General features: G+C 33.6%; 1 long non-coding RNA gene across 4 annotated transcripts in view; it reads left to right on the forward strand.

Moving 5' to 3' along the window:
• The window catches only part of LOC144313794 (uncharacterized), a 466,610-nt gene extending 447,667 nt beyond the window's left edge, over positions 1-18,943 (forward strand). For all 4 annotated transcript variants that reach the window (XR_013379422.1, XR_013379421.1, XR_013379420.1 and 1 more), the window contains one exon: positions 16,920-18,943. This is a non-coding gene — a long non-coding RNA (uncharacterized LOC144313794). The remainder of the gene's footprint in view (positions 1-16,919) is intronic.
• Positions 18,944-19,310: the final 367 nt, after the last annotated feature.

The following is a 19,310-nucleotide window of genomic DNA, read 5'->3' on the forward strand; positions in this document are numbered from 1 at the left end:
CCATTACTTTCAAGAGCAGGAAACATAACTGGCTTTTCTAACATAGAGAGGAAGGCAGGAACTTAGACAAAATGGAGGAATTTGTTCCAAATGAAAGAAAATAAAGCCATGGTCAGAGATCTAAATGAAATAGATATAAGTAATATGCCTGATGGAGAGTTTAAAGCACCAACCATGAGGATACTCATTGAGCTCGAGAAAAGAAGACGTTGGTGAGACCCTCACCACAGAGATAAAAGAGTTAAAAAAGAATTAATCAGAGATGAAGACTGCAATAAATGAGATTGGAAACAGGTTTGATGCAATGAAGAGCAGGCTAGAAAAAGAAGAGAAACAAATTAGTGACCTAGAAGATAAAATAATGGAAAATAATGAAGATGAACAAAAGAGAGAAGAATTGTGTAACACAGGAATAGACCTAAGGAACTCAGTGACTCCATCAAACATAGTAAAGTTTATATAATACGAGTTCCCGAAGAGAGAGAAAAGGGAGCAGAAAACTTAGTTTAAGAAATAATAGCAGTGGGATCCCTGGGTGGCGCAGTGGTTTGGCACCTGCCTTTGGCCCAGGGTGCGATCCTGGAGACCTGGGATCGAATCCCACGTCGGGCTCACGGTGCATGGAGCCTGCTTCTCCCTCTGCCTATGTCTCTGCCTCTCTCTCTCTCTCTCTCTCTCTCTCTCTGCGTGTGACTATCATAAATAAATAAAAATTAAAAAAATTTAAAAAAAAAAAAAAGAAATAATAGCAGAAAACTTCCTTAATCTGGGAATAAAACAGATATTCAGATCCAGGAGGTACAGAGAATTCCCATCAAAATCAACAAAAGCAGGCCAACACCAAGTCATAGTGTAATTAATTTTGCAATATAGTGATAAAAAATCTTAAAAGCAGCCAGACAAAAGAAATTCTTAACTTACAAGGGAAAACCCTTAAGGCTAGCTGGAGATTTCTTAACAGGAGCTTCACAAGCTGGAGGGAGTGGCATGATACATTCAACGTCAGCACGAGAAAAATCTGCAGTCAAGAATACCTAGGGACCCAGCCCCCAGGCTCTGGAAGTTTTGCTCTATAGCAAAACTATAGAAAGAGAGAAAGAGTTTCCCAAACAAAAACTGTGGAGTTCATAACCACTAAACAAGCTCTGCAAGAAATGTTATAGGGGACGCTGAGTGCAAAGGAGAGACAAAAGTGACAAAGACAAGAAAGGTTCAGAGAAAATCTCCAGAAATGATGACAAAACAATTAATAAAATGGCAATAAATGCATATCTATCAATAATTACTCTGAATGTAAGTGGACTAAACACTCCAATCAAAACACACAGGGTGTCAGAATGTATTTTAAAAAATGAGACCCATCTATATCCTGTCTACAGCAGACTCATTTTAGACGTAAAGACACCTGCAGATTGAAAGTAAGGGGGTGGAAAACATTTATCACATAAATGATGTCAAAAGAAAGTCTGAGTATTAATACTTACATTGGACAATGTAGACGTTTTGTTCTTTTATTGTTTTTATACTGCTTTGGTATTAGGGTAGAACTGGCCTCATGGAATGATTTTGAATATGTCTCCTCTATTCCATTATTTGTAAGATTTTGATAAAGATTGTCATTATTTTTTTAAATGGTGGAATTGACCAGTGAAACCATGTGGTCCTGGACTTTTCCATGCTGGGAAATTCTTTATTGTTAATTCAATTTTCATTCTTGCTGCAAAGAAGATTTCCTACTTCTTGGATTCAGGACTGATGATTCAATCTTGGTAACTTGTGCATTTTTAGGAATTATATGGTTTTTTTTCTAACAGAAAAATTATCAGTTTTTTCTAAGTGATCTGATTTGTTAATATATAATCGTTTATAGTAATCTGTTATCACACTGTATTTCTGTAGTCATCTGTTGTGCTGTTTTCACTTCCATTTCTCATTTTGATTTTCCTGTACATTTTTCTTAGTTAATGCAGTTAAAACTTTGCCAATTTTGTTTATATATTTAGAAAAAAATAGTCATTACTTTCAATGTTATGTTATTGTTTATTCTGGTTTCCATTTTTTTATTTCTGACTTTCCCTTCTCTACTAAATTTCAGCTTTCTTCTTTTAGAAGTTCTTTGTGGTGTAGTGATGTTTACTTAAACTTTTTTCTTTATATGGCATTTATAGCATAAATTTCATTCTAACATCTGCCTCTGCTACATCCCATAGGTTTTGGAATATTGTGTTTGTTTTCTTTTTCTTTTGTTTTAGACATATTTTGATTTGACATTTGATTTCTTATTTGGCCCATTACTTGTGCAGTAGTGTGTTGTTTAATATTTATGTATTAAATATTTAATATTTACATTATAGATTTTCCAGCTTTGTTTTATTGTTGATCTTGAGTTTTGTACTATTGTGGTTAGAAAATATATTTGGTATGATTTCAGGCTCTTTAAATTTGTAATATTTGTTATGTCTCTCTTTAGGTGATTTAACGAGGGGATTCTTCTGTGTGTATTTGAAGAAAATATGTATTCTATTTTTCTTGCATGGAATAATTTATATACATCTTTTAGAACCATGTATTCTGAAGTATGCCTCAAGTAAAAAATGTTCTTGTTAAAAAAATAACTTTAACTGAGGGTACTCATTTAAAATAAAGCATATCCCAGGGATGTGAGTGAGGGATGGGTGAAACAGGTGAAGGGGATTAAGAGTACATTTAACATGATGAACACTGAGTAATGATGTCTAGAATTGTTGAATTACTATATTGTACACCTGAAACTAATGTAACACTGTATTTTAACTATATTGGAACTAAAATTTAATAGAAAAACAAGCAAAAATCTTTTATTAAACAATTATTGTGTACCAGATATTGCACAAGTCAAAATGTTGAAATACAGCTATTATCTTCATATGCTTTTCTGATTGTTTTCTTAAATTGGAATATAATTGATGTACTATGCCACATTAGCTTCAAGTATACAGCATAGTGATTCAACAATTCTCTACACTATTGTGCTCACCCTACAATATTAGCACATTATTCATTATATTTCCTATTCAGTACTTTTTATCTTATTAACTTTATAACTGGAAGTTTGTACCTCTATATCTCCTTTACATATAATGCCCATACAACCATCCACCTTTCCTCTGGCAATAATGGATTATCTGAATTTAAGAATCTTTTGGGGGTTTTTTTTGTTTATTAATTTGTTTTTTATTCCATATATAAATGAAATCATATGGTATTTGTCTTTCTCCATCTGACTTATTTCACTTAGCATAGTACTTTCTAGCTACACCCATGTTGTTGCAATAGGTAAGATTTCATTCCTTTTTATGACTAATATTCCATTCCTTATATATGTGTATGTGTAGTGTGTGTGGGTAGACACACACATGCACACACAAATACACCCCATATCTTTATCCATTCATGTAGCAATGGACACTCGGGTTACTTCCATATCTTGACTATTGTAAATAATGTAGAAAAGGGGTTCATATCTTTTTGAATTGGTGTTGTCACTCTTCTCCAGGTATATACCCAGTAGTGGAATCATTGAATCTATATTGCATTTCTATTTTTAAGTTTTTGAGGAAACTTCATATTGTTTTCTACAGTTGCTGCACCAATTCGCTTTCCCATCAACAGTGCACAAGGGTTCATTTTTCTCTACATCCTTGTTAATAGTTATTTCTTCTCTTTTTGATTTTAGCCATTCTGAGAGGTGCATGGTGATATCTTCTTGTGGTTTTGATTTGTATTTCCCTGATGATGAGCATCTTCTCATGTTTCTATTGGTCATCTGTGACTTCTTTGAAAAAGCATCTATTCAGGTCCTCTGCCAATTTTTTACTAGGTCTTTTTTTTTTAATTTTACAGGTTCTTTATATATCTTGGATATTAACCCCTTTATCAGATATATCATTTTCAAATACTTTCTCCCACTAATTAGTGTGCTTTTTTGTCTTGTTAATGGATTCCTTTGCTATGCAAAAGCTTTATTTTGGGGTAGTCCTAATGTAGTAGTAGTCTATGTTCATTGGCCTGTAGTTCTCTCTTTTTTTTGTAATGTCTGTCTGGTTTTGGATTCAGAGTAATGCTGGTCTCATAGAATGAATTTGGAGATTTTGCTTTCTCTCCTATTTTTCGGAGTAGTTTGCAAATACTAAGTCTTCTTTAAATGTTTGGTAGAATTCACCCATGAAGCCATCTCATCCTGGACTGTTGTTTGTTGGGAGATTCTGACTACTGATTCAGTTTCTTTGTGGTTCATCAGTTCAAATTGCCTATTTCTTCCTAATTCATTTTAGGAAAAGTATATGTTTCTAGGAATTTATTCATTTCTTATAGTTTGTCCAATTTGTTGGCACAATTTTTCATGATAATCTCATAAGTTTTTGTATTCTTTGGTGCTGGTTATTTCTCCTTTATTTCTCATTTGATTTATTTGAATCCTCTCTTTTTATCTTGAGTCTTGCTAAAGACTTATCAATTTTGTTTATCTTTTCAAGGAATCAGCTCTTTTTTTTAAAAGATTTTATTTATTTATTCATGAGAGACACAGAGAGAGAAAGAGACAGAGACATAGGCAGAGGGAAAAGCAGGCTCCATGCATGGAGCCTGATGTGGGATTCGATCCCAGGACTCCAGGATCATGCACTGGACCAAAGGCAGACACTCACCTGCTGAGCTACCCAGGTGTTCCAAACCAGCTTTTGTTTTATTCATCTTTTCTATTTTTTTTGTCTCTATTTCATTTATTTTTCTGGCAATTTTTATTATTTCTTTCCTTCTAATATTGGGCTTTGTTCTTCTTTTACAAGATCCCTTAGATTTGAGCTTAGGTTGTTTATTTCAGATTTTTCTTGTTCCTTGAGGTAGATCTGTGTTGCTATAAACTTCCCTCTTAGAACTACTTTTGCTGTGTCCCAAAGATTTTGTACAATTGTGTTTTCTTTATTTTTTTATTTTTTATTTATTTATGATAGTCACACATAGAGAGAGAGAGAGAGAGAGAGAGAGAGAGGCAGAGACACAGGCAGAGGGAGAAGCAGGCTCCATGCACCGGGAGCCTGATGTGGGATTCGATTCCGGGTCTCCCGGATCGCGCCCTGGGCCAAAGGCAGGTGCCAATCCGCTGCATCACCCAGGGATCCCTACAATTATGTTTTCATTTTCATTTGTTGCCATATATTTTTAAATTTCCTCTCTGGTACCTTCATGACCCATTGGTTGATTAGTAGCATGCTGTTGGTTGATTAGTAGCATGGTTGATTAGTAACATGTTATTTAGCTTCCATTTTCTCCATGTGCTTGGATTTGGGTTTTTTTTTTTTTTTCAGTTTTTTTCTTATAATTGATTTCTAGTTTCATAGTGTTATAGCCAGAAAAGACACTTGATTTGGTTTCGATCTTCTCAAATTTATCGAGACTTGTTTTGTGGCCTAATGTGTGATCTATCCTAGGTAATGTCTCATGCACACTTGAAAAGAATGTGTTTTCTCTTCTTTTTGTATGGATGCTTCTGTATATATCTGTTAGGTGACCTCTGGTCTAATGTGTCATTCAAAGCCACTATTTCCGTGTTGATTTTCTGTCTGAATGATCTGTCTATTGATAATTGTGAGGTATTAAATTCTATTATTGTATTGCTGTCAATTTCTCCCTTTATGTCTATTAATATTGTCTTTATGTCTCCCTCCTTTGTTGTGTGTATTTATCATTATATAATGTTCTTGTTTGTGTCCTGCTACTGTCTTTGTTCTAAAGTGTATTTTTGCTATCCTGGCTTTTTTTTTTTCCACTTCCACTCTCACGGTACATGTTTTTCCATCCCTTCACTTTCAGTGTGCATGTGTCTTCAGGTCCAAAGTGAGCGCTTTACAGGCAGTATATAAATAGGTTTTGGTTTTTTTATTCACTGTGTTACTCTATGTCTTTTTATTAGAGCATTTAGTCGATCTACTTTTAAAGTAATTAAGTTAGATGTGTAGTTATTTGCATTTCATTTGTTGTCTGCTTTTTTTGATAATCCTTCTCTGTATCCTTCTTCTTCTCTTATTCTCTTCCCTGTAGTCTAATGGCTTTCTTTAGTGTTTATGCTTAGATTCCTCACTTTTTATTTTCATGTGTCTATTATAGGTTTTTTACTTGTAGTTACTTTGGTATTCATATATAGCATATGTATATAGCTGTCAGTATTAAGTTGATGATCCCTTAAGTTTGAACATATTCTAAAAGCACTAAATTTTTACTCCTCCTCCATGTTTTATGTATATAATGCCATATTTTACATTTACTTTGTGTATCTCTTGGTTAATTTTTATAGATATAATTGACTTAAGCACTTTTATGTTTTAACCTCTGTAATGGCTTCATAAGTGATTCATCTACTACCTTTAGTATATGTTTGCTTTTACCTATGAAATTTTTTCCTTTAATATTTTTCTTACTTCTAGTAATGGCCTTTTCTTTCCAAAGAATTACGTTTAACATTTCTTGTTAGCCTGTGTTTGTGTTGATGAACTTCTTTAACTCTTGTTTGTCTGGAAAACTATCTCTCTTTCAATTCTGAATGACAACATTGCCAAGTAGATATTCTTGGTTGTAGGGATTTTCTTCCTACAGCTCTTTGAATATATCATGCCATTCCCTTCTGGACTGCAAATTTTCAACTGATAGCATTTCTCCCCCTGTATGTAACTTTTTGCTTCTCTCTTGCTATTTTAAAAATTCTCTCTTTATCTTTAATTTGTGACATTGTAGTTATTATTGTCATATGTCAATTATTATTATTATGTGTCATGACATGGACCTCCTTAGTTCATCTTGTTTGGGGCTTTCTGTGCTTCCTGGACCTGGATGTCTCTTTCCTTCCCCAGTTATGAATGTTTTCATCTATTATTTCTTCAAATAAGTTTTCTTCCTTATTCTCTCTCTCTTATTCTGGGATGCCTATAATGTGGATATTATTATGTTTGATAATGTCACAGAGTTTCCTTGATGTATTCTCATTTTTTTAATTCTTTTTTTCCTAAATGAATGAAGGCTACTGGAAGGGGAGGCAGGCAAGTGGATGGGGTAACTGGCTGATGGGCACTGAGGAAGGCACTTGATGGGATGAGCACTGGGTGTTATATGTTGGCAAATTGAACTTCAATATAAATAAATTAATTAATTAAGTAAGTAATTATTTTTTCCTTTCCTTTTCACCTTCGTTGTTTTCCTCTACCATGTCTTGCAGATTGTTGATCTGTTCCTCTGCATCCTCTAATCTGGTATTGATTCCCTCAACAACTGAAATATTTTTTATTTAAGTTATTGAATTTTTCAGCTTTGACTGGAATTTTAATTTGTATTTTCTATCTCTTTGTTGAAATTCTCACTAAGTTCATTCACCTTTTATTCAAGTCTGGAGAGTATCTTTATGACCACTGCTTTGAATTTTTATCAAGTATATTCCTTTTTTAAAAAAAGATTTTATTTATTTATTCATGAGAAACAGAGAGAAAGAGAGAGGCAGAGACACAGGTAGAGGGAGAAGCAAGCTCTATTCAGGGAGCGCGATGTGGGACTTGATCCCAGGTCTCCAGGATCGCACCCTAGGCTGAAGGCGGCACTAAACCACTGAGCCACCCAGGCTGCCCAAGATATATTCCTTATCTGTGTTTCATTTAGCTTTTCTACTGTGATCCTCTCTTGTTCTTTCATTTGGGACATGTGTCTCTGTCTTCTCATTTGGTCTAACTCTCTGTGTCTGTTTCTATGTGTTAGGTGGGTCATCTATGTCTTGTCTTAAATGTAGTGGCCTTGTGTGGTAGAGGCCTTGTGTTTCCTCTAGTGTAGTCTCCCCTGTCACCAGATCCAGGCATTCTAGCATTGTCCACTCTGTGAGCTGCACGCACCCTCCTGCTGGGTATAGCAGGGCAGGAACCACTTGGGATTGATGTTTGCCAAGGTGGGTGGGTTGGATGGGGCAGGTTTGGAAGGGAACACTGGAGCAGGGCACACAGTGCTAGCAAGATAGATGAAGAATGTTAGCGCTGGTTCTCTCAAACATCTGGCTATCTAGGCTGGGGAAAAAGAAGAGAAATGGTGCCTGTCAGCACTTTTGATCTCAGAGAAATCTCCTACAGATCCCTGCCCTTCTGGCAAAGGTACTAAGATTAGTCAATCTATAAACCTTCACAAATACTGCAGACATTTTTCATACTGCAGTTTCTGTGCTGTACCCCAGCTGAGTTATTTAGTTTGCTGGCTCTCTAAGGTCAGGGACTCAGTTTCCTATCACCCTTCAACTTTCCCAGAGTTAAGCCCTGCTGACTTTTAAAGCTTCTAGGAAAAAGCCCCAGTGGTTTTTAAAGCCACATGTTATGGGAACTTGTCTTTGCAGTACAAGACCCCAGTGCTAGGGATATCTGGTGTGGGGTCTGATCTTCTTGCATCTCTGTGCTTATGGGATCCCTCTAGTTTGTGACTAGTTTCACAGGGAGTTTGGATCCCAATTGCATCACCACCATTCCTCCCCTTTTTCCCTGTGGCCTTCACTCTATGATTGTGGAAATTCTATTTTGCCATTCTTCAGGTCAGTTTCAGAGTTAGTTAGGTAAATGCAGCTGTTTATCTTGGTCTGTCCATGGGATGAGATGAACTTTGGATCCTCCTACTCTGCCATCTTCCTAAAACCCTTTTGGTGGACTTTTATAACCAGGAACCGGGTCTTCATCAGACACTGAATCTGCAGGTGACTTGACCTTGGACTTCCCAGCCTCCATAATTTTAAGAAATAAATTTCTGTTGTTTGTAAGCCAGTCTGTGGTATTATGTTCTAACAGCCCAAATTGACTAAGACATCTTGCTGAAAAAAATCAACAGATAAAGGTAGAAACAAATAAATATTACCTGTGAATAAACATACAAAAACTTAAGTAAAATGTTAGCAAATTAAATGAAGGTATATATGTATTTACATGCACACACACATACACACACATATATATGCACATGTCCCCTGGTCAGGAAAGAATAGTCTGATAATGCAAAGAAATTTTAAAATTATGAAATCTAATATAATTAAACAAGTGGATAAATATAATAAGATGTTATATAATATAATATATAAATATAATAACCTAAAGATGTTGAAAAGCAATAGATAAAAGTTGAAATACATTCCTATTTTTAAAAACAAACACTTCTTATGAACTGAAATTAATAGGATAATTTCTTTAAAAGATATGTAATAATATATAATAATGTAAGATAATAATGTGTTGGTTCATACACCATCTATGCAAATTATTGAGGAAACAATGTGGAGTATACATACTGTACTATTTTTGCAATTTTTCTATAAATCTAATTGTCTCTCACACTTTGGACAGTTGGATGATCAAATTATAAAAAATAAAGAGTGCCCCCTACCTGGCATAAAAAAAATGGCATTATTTCCAGGAAACCAAATAGTAAAATGTAAAAGTTGAAATTATTTTATTAGAATAAGATACACATGAATATCTGTATATTGTGGGGAAATATTTTCTAAGCATACCAAAAATAACAATAAAAGATGGCTATTAATAATAATAAATAGCCATTTATTATAAATTTTAATAAATTTGACCACATAAAAAATTAAACTGATGTATATATGAAATTATGATAAATGAATTTTACCTATTTGCAGTGTGAAAGATAAGGCTTAGTTTCTTTAATATGCAGTGTACTCTTATGAATCAGTGAGAAAAAAATAGCTCATCCTGATATAAAAATGGGTGATTATCAGAGCACACATATACAATTTACTGAAATAGAAATGCAAGTGAAATTACATGACTAAACCAAGTTACAAAGCCAGTTTTCTATCAAATTATTCAAATCAAAATATTTATAAAAATCTGTGAGAGAAAACTGCTACTAAGGTTTTAACTAGTTTTCTTTAAATGACAATGCTAAGTATCTTAGTATCTGGTTAAAAGAATTGCTTTCAAGTAAGTGTTTCCCACACACATGAAATAAATTAACATTTGTACCACGTGTTTTCTTTCTTCGAAAGTACTGTGGACTTCATTTTCTATTTCTGTTATTAAAGTCATTTGCCAGAAAAATATAAATGCTGTCACAGGAAGGACTCAAAAATATTGGATGGATGGATAGATGGAAGAATGGATAAATGGAAGAATGCATAAATGGAAAAAACAATGGATGGGTGGATGGATGGATGGATGGATGGATGAATGGATGGATGGGCCAATATTTTTCTTAAAAATCACTATGTTCATATCCTCAGTCATTATCTTCTAATTGTGGCATTGTAATTATTATGCCATAGATATTTAGAAAATTCTTACCAAAAAAAGCAGTAAGAAAAGGCAAAAGCAAAGCATTAGTGTTAATTTTATTATACAAATAATTCTAGTAGCTCCAGTTTCTCGAATTAAATGAAAAACATATTCTTAAAAGAGAAATTAATAATACCTATGCTTTGCATTAAACACTGAAAAGTCTTGTGATAAAAACTACTATAATTTTTTTAACATAAAGACTTTTGAATTACTTAAATAGGGCTTCCAAACAGATTTACATAAGGCTCTTAATTGATTTGCATCTCAATTAATAATGTATCTAAACATAATATGACAGATTTCAAATATTTTGAAGAATGTTTCCTATATTAAAGGAATTTAAAGTTTACTTTATAAAAAAGAGTCAATACTTTCTAAAATAGACCATAAAAATAACACAGGCATTCTTTTGATCCTCATGAGTATACTTTATTTGTCCTTGAAAAAAATATATCCAATGTACCTTTCAGAATGATTTATTAGGTGTTATTGTTATGGTGTTCAATATTGTTCAATACTGAACTACTATACTGATTACCACTCTCCACTCTGCTTTAGTTCTATCATGTGCTTTTATTTACCTCCTGAGGCAAAAACATTTTAATTGGTTTAGAGAAGCTTGAACTCTCTTTTATCAATGACAGATTTCATCAAAATGGAACTAACCCACGAGCTATAGTCCCAGGGCACAAAAACCCTGATCCATTTTGGGTTTCTAAGGTTTCAGACTTATAAACCACATTTTAAAAAAGGAAAATAAATCCTCTTTGTAGTCTAAGAGTTTTTTACATGATATGCATATATATGTACGTAAACACAAACACACGCATATACACATGTACATATATGTGAATGCATACAGATATTCATAGCACTAAGGTTTAATTTTACATGAATGTTTAGAGTTATCAATTATATCAGAAAGTCTACAAAAGTTTTTACCATGGCAAAATGTGGTTTATAATTCTAACTTAGGGAGAGTAGGTGAAACAACTTAGTGCTTCTACTTTGTTTTGTTGATGGGCTGCTTGCTAAATTATCCACAAGTTAAATTTATAGAATACTGCAGTCAATTGTGAAATAATTTACAGTTATAGTAAATCCTGACTGCATAAACTTGGGCACATGGTGCATTATTTTAATAGGTATATTTCTTTAATATTCATTTCACAATGCTCCATTATTTATGAACAATAGCACAAGAAATAATTTGCTCATTGTACAGAAATTGTATTCATTTAATAGATTTTAGTGCCACACAGATTTCACTATTTCAAAAACTGAAGCTAAACTGATTTGAATAGAGCCAAACATTAATTGTAATACACATGTAAAACAAGTACTATCACAGTGATACTCACCCACTTTTGGCTGTCACTTTATCTTACTTTGTTGTGATAAGAACACTTAACATGAGTTCTACCCTCTTCACAAATTTTAAGTATACAATACAGGATAATCAAAATAGCAAAAGATAAGTATTGGTGAAGATGTGGGTATATTGGACCCTCGTATACTGTTGGCAGGAATGCAAAATAATACAGCCAATGTGAAAACCAGTATGTCAGTTCCTCAAACAAGTTAAAAATAGAACTGTTGAATGATTCAGCAATGCCACTTCTGAATATTTTTTCCAAAAGAATTAAATTCAAGATCTCAAAGAGTTATTAATACCTCTATGGTCATATGTTCATTGTAGAACTTTCACAATAGCCAAGATATGGAAACAACCTAAATGTCTATCCATGGATGATTGGCTGCCAATTTAGCCAAGCACGATGACAAGAAATACAAGCCTCTAGGCATAGAAGAGCCTGTACAGATGAACCCAAGCTCTTATAACATTCCCATTGCAAAAAGGTACAGCCTTTCATTGCATTGAATTTTAGTAAAATTAATTGTATAAATCCGGTAGTCACTCTACATATAAGGAAGGTAAAATGGGTTGTTTCAAGTGGATCATAGCTGCTGTCCCTTTAGTAAATTCTGTTTATGCCCAGTAAGAGTCATCTTTAATTTTTATTGAGCACTGATTATCATTGTTCATTCCCTTATGGATTTTTTTTCTGTCAGCCTGAACAAAAGTCCCTGAAAACCACAGACATTGATCTTAATGTTTCCTCCTACAAAGTTAGAGGCTTTTCTAGAATAGAAAGTTCATAGGAGACTAAAGTCATTTCATATTACCAGTTGTGTTACAACTAACACTGAATTATTTCAGTGAGTTCGGGAAAGAAATTAGTTTCTTCTGAAAGACAAACTTGTGGAATTTGTAGAACTGTAGGGTTATTTCTGTAATGTAACATGAAGGGTACAGAAAATCTATTTCTCTCACAATACATAATTTCAGTGTATGCACGTATTATTCCAGGGCACTGAATATATACATGTATCTAGACAGTTTATTTCTTTAGATTAATAGATATTCTTTGTTAAAAGCAAACAAAAACTTCTGTAAAAGTACACTTTCAGTAGACAAACCAATCAGGTATTTACAGGATACCTGTTCTATTCTCAGCTATGTGCTTAGGCATTATAATAAAAAAAAATACAGATAAAATGTAAGACACCATTCCTCCTCTTAAGCCCCAGGTATAGTTTGGTTTGGAAAAAAAAATTGAACCCGTGAGAACAACATCAAACCAAAAGGATCTTATTACTTGGACTTTTAAATTTTATGGCCCCAATGAGGGGTCAGCAATTTTTTTTCTGCAAAGATGCAGAGAGCAAATATTTTAGGCTTTGGCGAACACAAAATGTATGTCAATACTTACTCAGTTCAGGTATTGGAGTAGGAAAGCAGCCAGAGACACTCCTAAGCGATGAGTTTGTCTGTGTTCTATGTTTCAATAAGACTTTACTTATAAAAACAGGTGGTAGGCTGGAATTGGTCTGCTAAGGTAGTTTACTGACCCTATGTCCATTTAATAAATGTGCTTCTATTTTGTTAGTGAAGTCTTAGGTCAAGCAAGACTTTATTCTATACTTTAAAAATATTTTTACAGAAATATATTGTGCACATTAGGGTATGCAATTTGTTAATTTCATACATTATATATTATAATGTGATTGCCATTTTAGCAATAACTAGGTCCTCTGTCACATTCCATAATTATCCTTTCTTTTTAGTGGTTGAAATCATTTAGGTCTAGTCTCTCAGCAGGTTTGATGATTATAACCCAATATTGTTGTCTATATGCAGTATATTTTTGCATTAGATCTCTAGGGCTTCTTCACTACTCATTACAAATTTGTCCTTAGTTATCTGTTCTATCTTCTCCTCTCTCATCCCCTGGTAACCACCATCTTATATTCTATTTTTTGACTTGGGCTTTTTTAGTTTCCATTTATAAGTGATATTATACAGTACTTGTCTTTCTCTGGTTTATCCCACTCAGTGCTATCTGTTTAAGGTTTACCCATACTGTTCCAATGGCAGGATATCATTCTTTCTAATGGTTGAATTATACACATAATTATAAATATACACATATATTTATTATTAAATATATTTACATTACTTCTCTATTATTAAATATATATCATTAAATATATTTATTATTAAATATACACAAATACACAATTATAAATATACACATATATTTATCATGTGTCTTCTTTGTTTTCTTTCAACCAAATCTTAGCTTTCTTGTACTGATCTTTTACTTCCTTGATTAAATTTATTCCTAGGTATTTTGTTGTTTTCAGTGCTATTGTAAATAAAATAGTCTTATTTCTTCCATTATTATTTTCATTATTAGTTTATAGAAATGCAATAGATTTCTGTATGTTCATTTTATATCCAACATTACTGAAATCACTTACTAGTTTCATCAGTTTTTTGGTGTAGTCTTTGGGATTTTCTATATACAGAATCATATATTTGCAAATAGTGACAATTTTACTTTTTCCTTTCTGATTTTGATACCTTTTATTTTTTTGTCTTGACTAATTGCTCTGGCTAGGACCTCCAGTACTATGTTGAATAAGATGAATAAGCATAGGCATCCTTGTCTTGTTCTTGATCTTAGAGGAAAGATTTCCAATTTCTCCTCTTTGAGTATAATATTAGCTGTGGGTTTGTTATATATGACCTTTATTATATTGATGTATGTTTCTTCTATACTCAGTCTGTCAAAGGTTTTTATCAGAAAAGGATGCTTTTTCTACATGAGCAACATTTTTTAATGAAGCCTATTTTATCAGTTTTTATTTTAGGAGAGTGATTTCTTTTTCTTTAAGATTTTATTTATTTATTCATGAAACACACAGAGAGAGAAGCAGAAACAAGGTAGAGGGAGAAGCAGGCTCCATGCAGGGATCCTGATATGGGACTCAATCCTGGGTCTCCAGGATCACGCCCTGGGCTGAAGGCGGCACTAAACTGCTGGGCCACCAGAATTGCCCAGCATCTGACTCTTGATTTTTGGCTCAGGTCATGATCTCAGAGTTCTTAGATTGAGCCCCGCACTGGACTCCACACTCAGCACTGAGTCTGCTTGAATTTCTTTCTCCCTTTCCCCCCCTCCCTGCTCACATTCTCTCTTTCTCGAATAAGTAAATAAACTATTTTTTTAAAAAATATACAATCATGAAAGGAAAGATTAAAATTATGGAAAAAAATCAACATTTTGCAATGTCCAACAAAAGTATGTATTCAGACAAAGATTATGAATTGATTTTAAAACTATTGCACAAATGGTTGATTGAGAAATGTGTGTATACCTGGTGTCAAAGTGCACCTCAAAAATTATTTCTTGATTGCAAAGGGAAAGTTTATTGAGTAATGAAGGAACAAGGCTTCTCCCCAATTTGGTAGTCAGCTTTTAGTTTCAATGATGGTAGGACAACCAGATATCATGTTTCCGGATGTAATTTGAGTATGAAGTATACATCAGTTAGGACGCATACTACCTGAAAATGCTTAAGTAGTATCTTACCAAAACTTTGGAACTAAGTTCTTGGTCATAGGAAATACAAGGTAATGAATTATAAAGTTAAAAACACAATTAGGAAGATATGAGGCAGTGCCCAAAAGGTCACGTTCCTGGGCATGAAATTGTGGTCAAAGAGAGTTCTAAGTTGTGACAGTTGATTCAACATATGGCTCTGGATTCAATAATGTTCATATAAACAACTGTGAAGGACAATTGAAGAACAGCAAAGGAAATTTTAATATATATTGACTCTTAGATGACAGTACAGAATTATTCCTAATTTTATTAAGGATGATGATATTGTTATTTTGTCTATGCAGTAAAATGTTTTTACTTCTTAGAAATGCATATTCATTTTTTATGTGTAGAATGTTAGAACATCAGTAAACAGCTTTTAAATGTTTTAGAGTAACAGGGTTATACGAAAAAGTGCCCTTACTCCACCTACCCGACATCCACCTATGCTTCTATCCCTGGCCCACTTTCTAGCACAGGTTGTATGGTTTTCTCCATGACAGTTATCACTAACTGGAAAGATTTGGTTAGTTGATTGGTTGTATGGTTTGTCGGTTGCTCATCTCCCTCCTCCAGAATATAAGTTCCTCAAGATATGGGATCTTGCCTATTATAAGCACAATTGTCCTCTTAGCCCTTGAAGAATATATGGCACATTGTAGATGCTCAATAAACCTTCCTATGTTAAAATCCTAAACAAAAAGAAGAAGAAAACAAAAACTTGTCCTAAATCACAATTAACATTTTATTTGTGAAAATTTTCTTTTGAATATTTCCTTTCCTTAGGTTGATATGTGGTTTCCTATGGAAATATGTTGACAAAATTAGGACAGTAATGCTTTTTTATTTAACATATGAATGGCATTTACATTCCATACTGCCAGTTAACAAACAAAGAGGGTAAAAAGATGGAAAGATGTTTTTCTGAAATCACATGTGAACAGTCTGCTGTGCACTGCTGGAAGGCATCCCTGTGAAGTTCAAAGAGCTTAGTGTTCTAGCACCTGTTTCTGAGCTATAACCTGTTTACACTTTTCATAATAAGATGAAACTCAATGTTTTCAAAAAGCCAGTACATGAGCGTTCTAAACATATCCTGTTGGAATTAAATCTTCAATCCTAAAAATAAAGCTTGCAGTGCTCAGATGAAAGAAAATTAAAACATTTTATTTAAAAAAATATGACACTGAAAATCATAATCCAAAGTAACTGTACCAGTGTGAATAGGAACATCTTTTCTGTCTACAGGAGGCATATATTACATTCAAGATCAGATTTAAATTTATAGACTGCAAAGACTGTTTGGCTCAAAAAAATACTAGTAACAGATTTTTGTCATATATAAAGAGACTAAGTTCCAGAGAAACTAATAATAAAACCATAAGCTTATCATCTTATGACTTGACGTTGAAAAAAATCTGCCTTAAATAATAAAGGCCACCCAAAGATGTCTACTAGGTGACATGTCTAATGGTTCATTCTATATCTGTTACTCTAATCAAAGCATGAAGAGCTAGGAATAAGCACCACTGATACTGTATTCAGAACAGAAAAGAACTGTTGTGTGGAAGTGTTCTCACCAACAGACAATTTCTCAACCAGAATTTTGCTTCTCTTCTAGGTTTACTTGTTATTTAAAAGGAAAATTATAAGGAGGGGCACAGAAACACTCAAGGTAAGATCTAGTCAATAATGAGAAGTAAAATCTGACCTTTCCCCAAAGGAACCACAACCATTCAACAAATACTTAGTGAGTTTTACCACTAGCCACACACTATGTCAGGAACAGATGATACAAAGAACACAAGGAACATGGTCCTTGTCCTACTAATATTGTAGTGGAAAGTGCCCTATTCTTATAGTGTGCCCCATCAGGAGCTCCACGAGTGGAGAAAAATTTATCCTAAATCTATGCAGTAATAATCAGGAAGTCAAGGTTTTAATATTAGTATTTTTCTTAAAAGGCACAGAGTAATCTGTTAAACAATCTGTTAATGCTGTGGTCTGCATATTTGTGACCTCCCTAAATTCCTATGTTAAAATCCTCAACTCTAAAAGTGATGATATTAGAAGGTAGGGTCTTTGAGAGGTATTTATATCAAGAAGGTAGAAGTCTGGTGAATAGGATTAGTGCCTTATAACTGAAATCTCATAGAGCTCCTAGGTCCCTTGTACCATGTGAGGATTCAAGAAATCTGCAACGCAGAAGACGCCCCCATTGAAACATAACCATGCTGGTGCCTTGATATTGGACTTCCCAGCCTCCAAATACCAGTTTGTGGTATTTTGCCAAAGCAGCCGAATGGAATAAGATAGTTAATATGTTAAATGTGCGTATCATCTGGAGATTGATGAGGCATTGTTAAAGAAAATGTTTATCAAAGTGTAAGGCACCAAAGATGATGAATTTATTATAAAGAGTCATCATCCAACTAATTCTTTGATGTCAGTATAATTTGATGAAAAGTGGACAGCTTAAAATTACCATACACCTACCTAAAATATGCAAATGTATAAAGGCAAAATTATAACTAGCACATGAAAATCTAACACGGTTTGTTCCAGGAATACAAAGAGACCTCTTTGTAAATTAATTTACTATATTAATATAATCATCTACATGGATGCCAGATGGATTTTAAAAGAATTCATCATTCATTCATAATAGAAAGAAATTTTCTCGACTTGATAAAGGGAGTCAGAAACGAGTAGCAAACGCTACACTATAACAGTGTTACCTCCAATGTTTACAGTGTGAAAAGCAATACCCATCTTTTAGCTTTATTGTGAGGACTAAATGAGGTCATGCTCATAAGATACTTATAATAATGCTTGATGCACAACAAATAGCTTCTTTTTTTTACCTTTTATGTTTAAAAGCATTAGAATCATTCTTAGTTCATGAGTCATACCAAAAAAGACCGAGGACCAGATTTGGCCATAGTTTGCCAACCTTTAATCTAGAAGTCTAATAACAGCACAAGATATGTTCAAAAATTAGGGGAAAAAAAAGAAGAGGTATTTTCAGACAAGAAACCCTCAATAATATTCAAGGACTGAAAACATGCCAACCAATGTTCTGGTAACAATGGTATTAGCATAAAAATCAAAAACAAAAATGTATTCCCAAACCACAAACATAAATAACCCTGAAGCAAAAAATTTGTAAGAAAATTAGAAAATATTTAAATGATAAAACAATCAGTAAAATTTGTGGAATATGTCTATCTCTGTGTTAGAGAAGAATAATTTTTCAATTTTTTACTAAGGTGTAAATCACATATAACATCATATCATTTTCAGATGTACAACCTAAGAATCTCATATTTTTATGTACTGCAAAGTGATCACCACAACAAGTCTAGTTAACATCCATTGCTATATATGGCAACAACATTTTTTCTTGTAATGAGAACTTTTAACATCTATTCTCCTAGCAACTTTCACATATGCAACACAGTATTATCAACTATAACTGCATAATACATCCCCATGACTTACTCATTTTAAGACTAGTTCCCTTGGGGCACCTGGGTGGCTCAGTGGTTGAGCATCTGCTTTTGGCTCAGGGCATGATCTCAGGTTCCTGGGATCGAGTCCTGCATCAGGTTCCCCACAGAGAGCCTGTTTCTCCCTCTGCCTGTGTGTCTCTGCCTCTCTCTGTGTGTCTCTCATGAAGAAATAAATAAAATTTTTTAAAAAAATAAAAATAAACTAAAAAAAAATAATACTAGTGCGCTTTACTCATTTCTCCCACCCAACAACCTCTGTCTCTGGCAACCACCAGTCTGCTCTCTGTGTTTATAAACTTGGTTCTGTTTTCTTGTTTCTTTGTTTTTGTTTTTCTTTAGATTTTACATCTAAGTGAGTTCATACTATATTTGTCTTTCTGTAAATTATTTTACTTAGTATAATGCCTTCAAAATCTGTGTCATCACAAATGACAAAGACTTCATTCTTTTTTATGGCTGAATAGTATTTCTACTGTGAATGTATGTGTGCGTGCGTGTGT

The sequence above is a fragment of the Canis aureus genome, chromosome 5, assembly GCF_053574225.1.
Source record: "Canis aureus isolate CA01 chromosome 5, VMU_Caureus_v.1.0, whole genome shotgun sequence".
Classification (NCBI taxonomy): domain Eukaryota; kingdom Metazoa; phylum Chordata; class Mammalia; order Carnivora; family Canidae; genus Canis; species Canis aureus.